Here is a 9,316-nt window from a genome sequence, read left to right as displayed (position 1 = left end):
CAACACAATAACTGAAATTAAAAATACACTAGAAGAATCAATAGCAGAATAACTGAGGCAGAAGAAAAGATAAGTGAACTGAAAGACAGAATGGTGGAAATAACCATTGCAGAGCAGAATAAAGAGAAAGGAATCAAAAGACTTGAGGACAGTCTCGACTTCTGGACAAAATTAAATTCACCAACATTCAAACTACAGGGATCCCAGAAGAAGAAAAGAAAGAGAAAAGGTCTGAGAAAATAGTTGAAGAGATTATAGTTGAAAACTTCCCTAACATGGGAAAGGAAATAGTCAACCAAGTCCAGGAAGCACAGAGAGTCCCATACAGGATAAATCCAAGGAAGAAGAGGCCAAAACACAATTAAACAAACTGTCAAAAATTAAATACAAGGAAAAAATATTAAAAGCTGCAAGGGAAAAGCAATAAATAATATACAAGGAATCCCCATAAGGTTATCAGCTGATCTTTCAGCAGAATCTCTGCATGCCAGAAGGAAATGGCAGGATATATTTAAAGTGATGAAAGGAAAAAATCTACAACCCAAATTACTCTACCCAACAAAGCTCTGATTCAGATTTGATGGAGAAACCAAAAGCTTCACAGACAAGCAAAAGCTAAGAGAAGTCAGCACCACCAGACTAGCTTAGCAACAAATTCTAAAAGAACTTCTTTAGGCAGGAAACACAAGAGAAGAAAAAGATCTACAAACACAAACAAAAAAAAAACAATTAAGAAAATGGTAATAAGAATATATATATTGATAATTACCTTAAATGTAAATGATTTAAGTGTTCCAACCAAAAGACACAGACTGGCTGAATGGATACATAAACAAGACCAGTATAGATGTTGTCTACAAGACACCCACTTTAGACCCAGGGACACATACAGACTGAAAGTGAGGGAATGGAAAAAGATATGCCATGCAAATGGAAATCAAAAGGAAGTTGGAGTAGCAATACTCATATCAGATAAAATTGACTTTAAAGTAAAGACTGTTACAAGAGACAAGTAAGGGCACTGCATAATGATCAAGGGATCAATCCAAGAAGATATAACAATTGTAGATATTTATGAACCCAACATAGGAGCACCTCAATACATAAGGCAAATACTAACAGCCATAAAAGGAGAAATCGACAGTAACACAATAATAGTAGGGGACTTTAACACCCCACTTTCACCAATGGACAGATCATCCAAAATGAAAATAAATAAGGAAACACAAGCTTTAAATGATACATTAAACAAGATGGACTTAATTGATATTTATAGGACATTCCATCCAAAAACAACAGAATACACATTTTTCTCAAGTGCTCATGGAACATTCTCCAGGATAGATCACATCTTGGGTCACAAATCAAGCCTTGGTAAAGTTAAGAAAACTGAAATCATATCAAGCGTATTTTCCAAACACAACACTATGAGATTAGAAATCAGCGACAGGAAAAAAATGTAAAAAACACAAACACATGAAGGCTAAACAATATGCTACTAAAAATCCAAGAGATCACTGAAGAAATCAACAAAGAAATAAGAAAAAAACTGCAAAAAATTGACAATGAGAACACAATGACCCAAAACATATAGAATGAAGCAAAAGCAGTACTAAGAGGGAAATTTATAGCAATATAATCCTACATGAATAAACAAGAAAAATCTCAAATAAACAACATAACCTTACACCTAAAGCAACTAGAGAAAGAACAAAACAAAATCCAAAGTAGGTAGAAGGAAAGAAATCATAAAAATCAGAGCAGAAATAAATTAAACAGAAACAAAGAAAGCAATAGCAAAGATCAATAAACCTAAAAGCTGGTTATTTGAGAAGATAAACAAAATTGATAAAACTTTACCAGACTCATCAAGAAAAATAAGAGAGGAATCAAATCAATAAAATTCGAAATGAGAAAGGAGAAGTTACAACTGACACTGCAGAAATACAAAGGGTCATGAGACACTACTACAAACAACAGTATTCCAATAAAATGGACAACCTGGAAGAAATGGACACACTTTTAGAAAGCTACAACCTTCCAAGACTGAACCAGGAAGAAACAGAAAATATGAACAGACCAATCACAAGTAATGAAATTGAAACTGTGATTAAAAATCTTCCAACAAACAAAAGTCCAGGACCAGATGGCTTCACATGTGAATTCTATCAAACATTTAGAGAGGAGTTAACACCTATTCTTCTCAAACTCATCCAAAATTTTTCAGAGGAAGGAACACTCCCAAACTCATTCTGTGAGATCACCATCACCCTGATACCAAAACCAGACAAAGATATTACATAAAAAAGAAAATTACACACCAATATCACTGATGAACATAGATGTAAAAATTCTCAACAAAATACTAGCAAACCAAATCCAACAACACTGTAAAAGGATTATACACAATGATCAAGTGGGATTTCTCCCAGTGATGCAGGGATTCTTCAATATACACAAATCAATCAAGTGAAACACCATATTAATAAATTGAAGATTAACAACCATATGATCATCTCAAGAGATGCCGAAAAAGCTTTTGACAAAATTCAACACCAATTTTTGTTGAAAACTTTCCAGAAAGTGGACATAGAGGGAACGTACTTCAAAATAATAAAAGTCATATATGACAAATCCACAACAAACATCATTCTCAATGGTGAAAAACTGAAAGCATTTCCTCTTAAATCAGGAAGAGCACAAGGATATCCACTCTCACCATTTTTATTCAACCTAGTTTTGGAAGTGCTAACCATGGCAAACAGAGAATAAAAAGAAATAAAAGGAATCCAAATTGGAAAAGAAGAAATAAAACTGTCACTGTTTGCAGATGACATAATACTATACATGAAAAATCCTAAAGATGCTACCAGAAAGCTACTAGAGCTCATCAACGAATTTGGCAAAGTTGTAGGATAGAAAATTAATACACAGAAATCTCTTGCATACCTATACACTAAGAAAGAAAGATCAGAAAGAGAAATTAAGAAAACAATCCCATTTACCATTGTAACAAAAAGAATAAAATACCTAGGGATAGACATACATAAGGGGCCAAAAGAACTGTATGCAGAAAACTATCACATACTAATGAAAGAAGTCAAAGATGACAAATAAAGATGGAGAGATATACCATGTTCTTGGATTGGAAGAATCAATATTGTGAAAATGACTATACTACCCAAAGCAATCTACAGATTCAATGAAATCCTTATCAAGTCACCAATGGCATTTTTCACAGCATTAGAATAAAAATATTTTACAATTTGTATGGAAACACAAAAGACCTCAAATAGCAAAAGCAATCTTGAGAAAAAAAATGGAGTTGGAGGAATCAGACTCCCCAACATCAGACTATATTATAGGCCTACAGCAATCAAGACAGAATGCTACTGACACAAAAACAGAAATATAGATCAATGGAATAGGGTAGAAAGCCCAGAAATAAACCCATGCCATTATGGTGACTTAATCTATGACAAAGGAGGACAGAATACACAATGGAGCAAAGGCAGCCTCTTCAATAAGTGGTGCTGGGAAAATTAGATAGCTACATGTAAAAGAATGAAATTAGAACACTCCCTAAAACCATACACAAAAATAAACTCAAAATGGTTTAAAGATCTAAATGTAAGGCCAGACACTATAAAACTCTTAGAGGAAAACAGGCAGAACACCTTATGACATAAATTGCAGCAAGATCTATTTTGACTCACCCCCTAGAGTAATGGAAATAAAAACAAAAATAAACAAATGGGGCCTAATGAAATTTAAAAGCTTTTGCACAGCAAAGAAAACTATAAAGAAGATGAAAAGACAACCCTCAGAAAGGGAGAAAATATTTGCAAATGAAGCAACTGACAAAGGGTGAATTTCCAAAATATACAAACAGCTCATTTAGCTCAATATCAAAAAATAAATAAATACAACCCAATCAAAAACTGCACAGAAGACCTAAATAGACATTTCTCCAAAGAAGACATACAGATGGCCAGCAAACACATGAAAAAATTGCTCAACATCACTAATTATTACAGAAATGGAAAGCAAAACTACAATGAGATATCACCTCATACCAATGAGAATGGTCGTCATCACATAATCTACAAACAATAAATGCTGGAGTGTGTGTGGAGAAAAGAGAACCCTCTTGCACTGTTGGTGGGAATGTAAATTGATACAGCCATTATGGAGAACAGTATGGAGGTCCCTTAAAAAATTAAAAATAGGAGTACCATGTGACCCAGCAATCCCACTACTGAGCATATATTCAGAGAAAGCCATAATTCATAAAGACACATTCACCCCAATGTTCATTGCAGTACTATTTACAATAGCCAGGACATGGAAAAAACCTAAATATCCATTAACAGAGGAATGGATAAAGAAGATTTGGTACATATACACAATTTAATGTTACTCAGCCATAAAAAGGAATGAAATTGGGTAATTTGTAGAGATGTGGATGGACCTAGAGACTGTCAAACAGAGTGAAGTAAGTCAGAAAGAGAAAAACAAATATCATATATTAATGCATACATGTGGAATGTAAAAATTTGGTATAGACGATCTTATTTAGAATGCATAAATAGAGACACAGATGTGGAGAACAAACATATAGATACCAAGGGGGAAGGGAGGGGTGAAATGAATTGTGAGAGTGGGATTGACATATATACACTATTGATACTATGTATAAAATAGATAACTACTGAGAACCTATTGTATAGCACAGGGAACTCTACTCAATGTTCTGTGGTGACCTAAATGGGAAGGAAATCCAACAAAGAGGGGACATATGTATACATACAGCTGATTCACTTTGCTATATACTAGAAACTAACACAATATTGTAAGGCAACTCTACTCCAATATAAATTTTAGAAAAATGTTGAGACAGCAAAGGAATATATCTCAGATGAAGGAACAAGATAAAATCCCAGAACAACTAAGCCAAACCGAGATGGCCAATCTACCAGAAAATTAATTTGGAGTAATGGTAGTGAAGATGATCCAAGATCTTGGAAAAAGAATGGAGGCACAGATTGAGAGGATACAAGATATGTTTAACAAAGACCTAGGAGAACTAAAGAACAAACAGAGATGAACAATACAATAACTGAAATGAAAAATGCACTAGAAGGAATCAGTAACACAATAACTGAGGCAGAAGAATGCATAAATGGGGGCTTCCCTGGTGGAGCAGTGGTTGAGAGTCCGCCTGCCGATGCAGGGGACATAGGTTTGTGCCCTGGTCTGGGAAGATCCCACATGCCGTGGAGCGGTTAGGCCTGTGAGCCATGGCCACTGAGCCTGCATGTCAGGAGCCTGTGCTCCACAACAGGAGAGGCCACAACGGTAAGAAGCCCATGTACCGCAAAAAAAAAAAAAAAAAAAAAAAGAAAGAATGCATAAATGACCTGTAATACAGAATGGTGGAAATCACTGCTGCAGAACAGAATGAAGAAAAAAGAATGAAATGATATTAAGACCATCTAAGAGACCTCTGGGACAACATTAAATTCACCAACATTTGCATTATAGGGATCCCTAAAGGAGAAGAGGAAGAGAAAGGACCTGACAAAATATTTGAAGAGATTATATTTGAAAGCTTCCTTAACATGGGAATGGAAAGAGTCACCCAAGTCCAGGAAGCACAGAGAGTCCCATACAGGATAAACCCAAGGAGGAACACTTTTAGACACATAGTAATCAAACTGTCAAAAATTAAAGACAAAGAAAAAATATTAAAAGCAACAAGGGAAAAGTAACAAATAACATACAAGGTAATCCCCATGAGGTTATCAGCTGATTTCTCAGCAGACACTCTGCAGACCAGAAGGGAGCGGCGTGATACATTTACAGTAGTGAAAGGGAAGAACCTACAACCAATACTCTCATTCAGATTTGATGGAGAAATTAAAATCTTTACAGACAAGCAAAAGCTAAGAGAATTCATCACCACCAGACCAGCTTTGCAACAAATGTAAAGGAACTTCTCTAAAGCGAAAAGAAAAGGCCAATACTAGAAATAAGAAAATTAGGATTGGAAAAGCTCACCAGTAAAGACAAACATAAAGTAAAGGTAGGAAATCATCTGCACACAAATATATCAAAAACAGCACTTGTGAGAAGTAGAGAGAAAAATACAGGATATTGGAAATGCATTTGAAATTAAAAGACCAGCAACTTAAAATAATCTTGTTTATATATAGACTGCTATATCAAAGCCTCATGGTAACCACAAACCAAAAATCTACAGTAGATACACATACAAAAATGAAAAAGGAATCCAACACAACACTAACTTTAGCCATCAAATCACAAAAGGAGAGAACAAAAGAGGAAGGGAAGAAAAAAGACCTACAAAATCAAATCCAAAACAATTAACAAAATGGCAATAAGAGCATACATATTGATAATTACCTTAAATGTAAATGGATTAAATGCTCCAACCAAAAGACACAGACTGTCTGAATGGATACACAAACAAGACCTGTACATATGCTCTCTACAAGAGACCCACTTCAGATCTAGGGACACAAACAGACTGAAAGTGAGGGGATGGAAAAAGTTATACCATGCAAATGGAAATCAAAAGAAAGCTGGAGTGGCAATACTCATATCAGACAAAATAGACTTTAAAATAAAGACTACTACAAGAGACAAAGAAGGATACTACATAATGATCAAGGGGTCAATCCAAGAAGAAGATATAACAATTGTAAATATTTATGCACCCAACATAGGAACACCTCAATACATAAGGCAAATGCTAATAGACATAAATGGAGAAATTGACAGTAACACAGTAATAGTGGGGGACTTTAACACTTCACATTCATCAATGGACTGATCATCGAGACAGAAAATCAATAAGGAAACACAGGCCTTAAATGACACATTAGACCAAATGGACTTAACTGATATTTATAGAGCATTCTATCCAAAAGCAGCAGAATACACATTCTTCTTAAGTGCACATGGAACATTCTCCAGGATTGACCACCTGTTGGGCCGCAAAGTGAGCCTTGGTAAATTTAAGAAAATAGAAATCATATCAAGCATCTTTTCAAAGCACAACACTATGAGATTAGAAATAAATTACAAGAAAAAAAACTGTAAAAAGACTAATACGTGGAGGCTAAACAATATGCTACTAAATAACCAGTGGATCACTGAAGAAATCAAAGAAGAAACCAAAAAATACCTAGAGACAATTGTAAACCAAAGCATGATGATCCAAAACCTATGGGACACGGCAAAAGCAGTTCTAAGAGGGAAGTTTATCAAAATACAAACTTCAGGAAACAAGAAAAATCACAAATAAACAACCTAACTTTACACCTAAAGCAACTAGAGAAAGAAGAACAAACAAAATCCGAACTTAGCAGAAGGAAAGAAATCATAAAGATCACAGTAGAAATAAATGAAATATAGATGAAGAATAGCAAAGATCAATGAAAATAAAAGCTGGTTCTTTGAGAAGATAAAGAAAACTAATAAACCTTTAGCCAGACTCATCAAGAAAAAAAGGAAGAGGAATCAAGTCAATAAAATTGGTAATTTGGGCCATGCCCCGCCCCTCCAGCCTGGGTTCTGCGTGCCCTGCTGGCCAGCATGACTCGGACTCTGGCTCCTGCATGGTGCAACCACAGGGTGCCTGGCTGCTCAGCTCTCCCCACTCCCAGAACCAGCCACCAGCATGGGCATTTGCCATGTGCCATGAAAGTATCACAGAGCAAAGAAGAACTTCAAGAAATTCAGCTGTGTGAAGTTGATTTCCATGGAAACCTCATCATCCTCTGACAACAGTTGTGACAGCTTTGCTTCTGATAATTTTGCGAACACAAAACCTAAATTCAGGTCAGATATCAGTGAAGAATGGCAAATGTTTTTTATGAGGACTCTGATAATGAATCTTTCTGTGGCTTTTCAGAAAGTGAAGTGCAAGATGTGTTAGACCATTGTGGATTTTTACAGAAACAAAGGCCAGATGCCACTAACAAACTGGCCACTACTTTTCATGCCAACAATGATGATAAAACGTTTTTGTGGTTTCTCAGAAAGTGAGATACAAGATGGAATGAGGCTGTAGGCAGACTGCGTGGGCTGTCAACCCGCAGTCAGTGCAGAAGTTCCATACCTCTCTGGGTGGCCATGAAGTTTCCAACTTGAAACACTAGGGGAGCAGCCAACAAGAGAGCAGCGCCCTCCGAACCCTCAGAGAATTCTGTGATCGATTGCAATTCTGATTCAGAAGATGAAAGTGGCATGATTTTTTTGGAGAAAAGGGCTTTAAATATAAAGCTAAACAAAGCAATGCTTGCAAAACTAATGCCATAATTTGAAAGCCTCCCTGGCTTCTTCCCTGGAAGGCATTCCCTGCCAAGCCCCAGTTCACATCCAAAGACACCCTAAAGGCACACATTCCCAGGTGTCACCTGCAGGAGAAACCCTGAGCAGAGAGCTCGTCCTCTTATCAGGTCAAGGTCTCAGTTCCTTGGGTTGCACAGTGCCCTGCCCACAGAGGAGGAGGAGGGGGAGGAAGAGGAGGATAAGTTGGCGAGAAAGAGGAAGTCCATGGCTGGCTACATGAAAGAAGATGACATGCCCTGAAGCCGTCACCCTGATCCATGACACTTCCCCATATAATTCTCCTGTTGGACAAAATCATGGAGGAAGAATTGGACAACATCTGCAACAACTCTTGAGAGAAGATCTATAACCATTCATTGGGATCAACTTCTCATCAGTGCTGCCAGAAAACAATTATTACCAAGACAAACTTTAGAAACCCAGGGTGCTGGGGCTTTCAAAGCCAGTTCTGTGAGCGCTGCCTTCAAACTGTTACAGTGAAGAAAGCAGGGACGCTCTGCTAGACCCAAACTGGCACTGCCCACCCTGTCGTGGGATATGCAGCTGCAGATTCTGTTGGCAGAGAGACAGGGGGTATGCAACTGGGGTGCTTGTGCACTTAGCCAAGTACCATGGCTTCAGGAACATGCATGCTTACTTGAAAAGTCTAAAACAGGAGTTTGAAATGCAAACATAATAATTGGAAGATCCACTACCTGCCTTCCACTTCACACATCTTCCTTGTTTTAAAGTTTAAAATTTTATCATGTTATTGAAACCCAAGTTAAGATTTCTGATAATTGTCTATCTTATAGGCAAATCAAGTTAACCTCATTAGACATGCCCGCATGTCTGGGCATCATGGAGGTATAGTGCCAACTCTACTCTGCCTTCCTGCAGTTTCTCCTTTGCTTTCCCCCTCACCCCTCATCCCATGCCATTCCCCTCTTATTTCCAG

General features: G+C 36.9%; 1 pseudogene across 1 annotated transcript; it reads left to right on the top strand.

Moving 5' to 3' along the window:
* Window positions 1-7,574: 7,574 nt before the first annotated feature.
* On the top strand, window positions 7,575-9,055 carry LOC308611168 (cell division cycle-associated protein 7-like; annotated as a pseudogene). Its single transcript has 2 exons — window positions 7,575-7,646; window positions 7,733-9,055. The product of its transcript is annotated as a cell division cycle-associated protein 7-like (transcript).
* The last annotated feature ends 261 nt before the right edge of the window (window positions 9,056-9,316 follow it).

Source organism: Mesoplodon bidens, assembly GCF_964165515.1.
Source record: "Mesoplodon bidens genome assembly, contig: HAP1_SCAFFOLD_105, whole genome shotgun sequence".
Lineage (NCBI taxonomy): Eukaryota > Metazoa > Chordata > Mammalia > Artiodactyla > Ziphiidae > Mesoplodon > Mesoplodon bidens.
The sequence above is the reverse complement of the archived record's forward strand: the minus strand, read 5'-3'. Positions and strand labels throughout refer to the sequence as shown.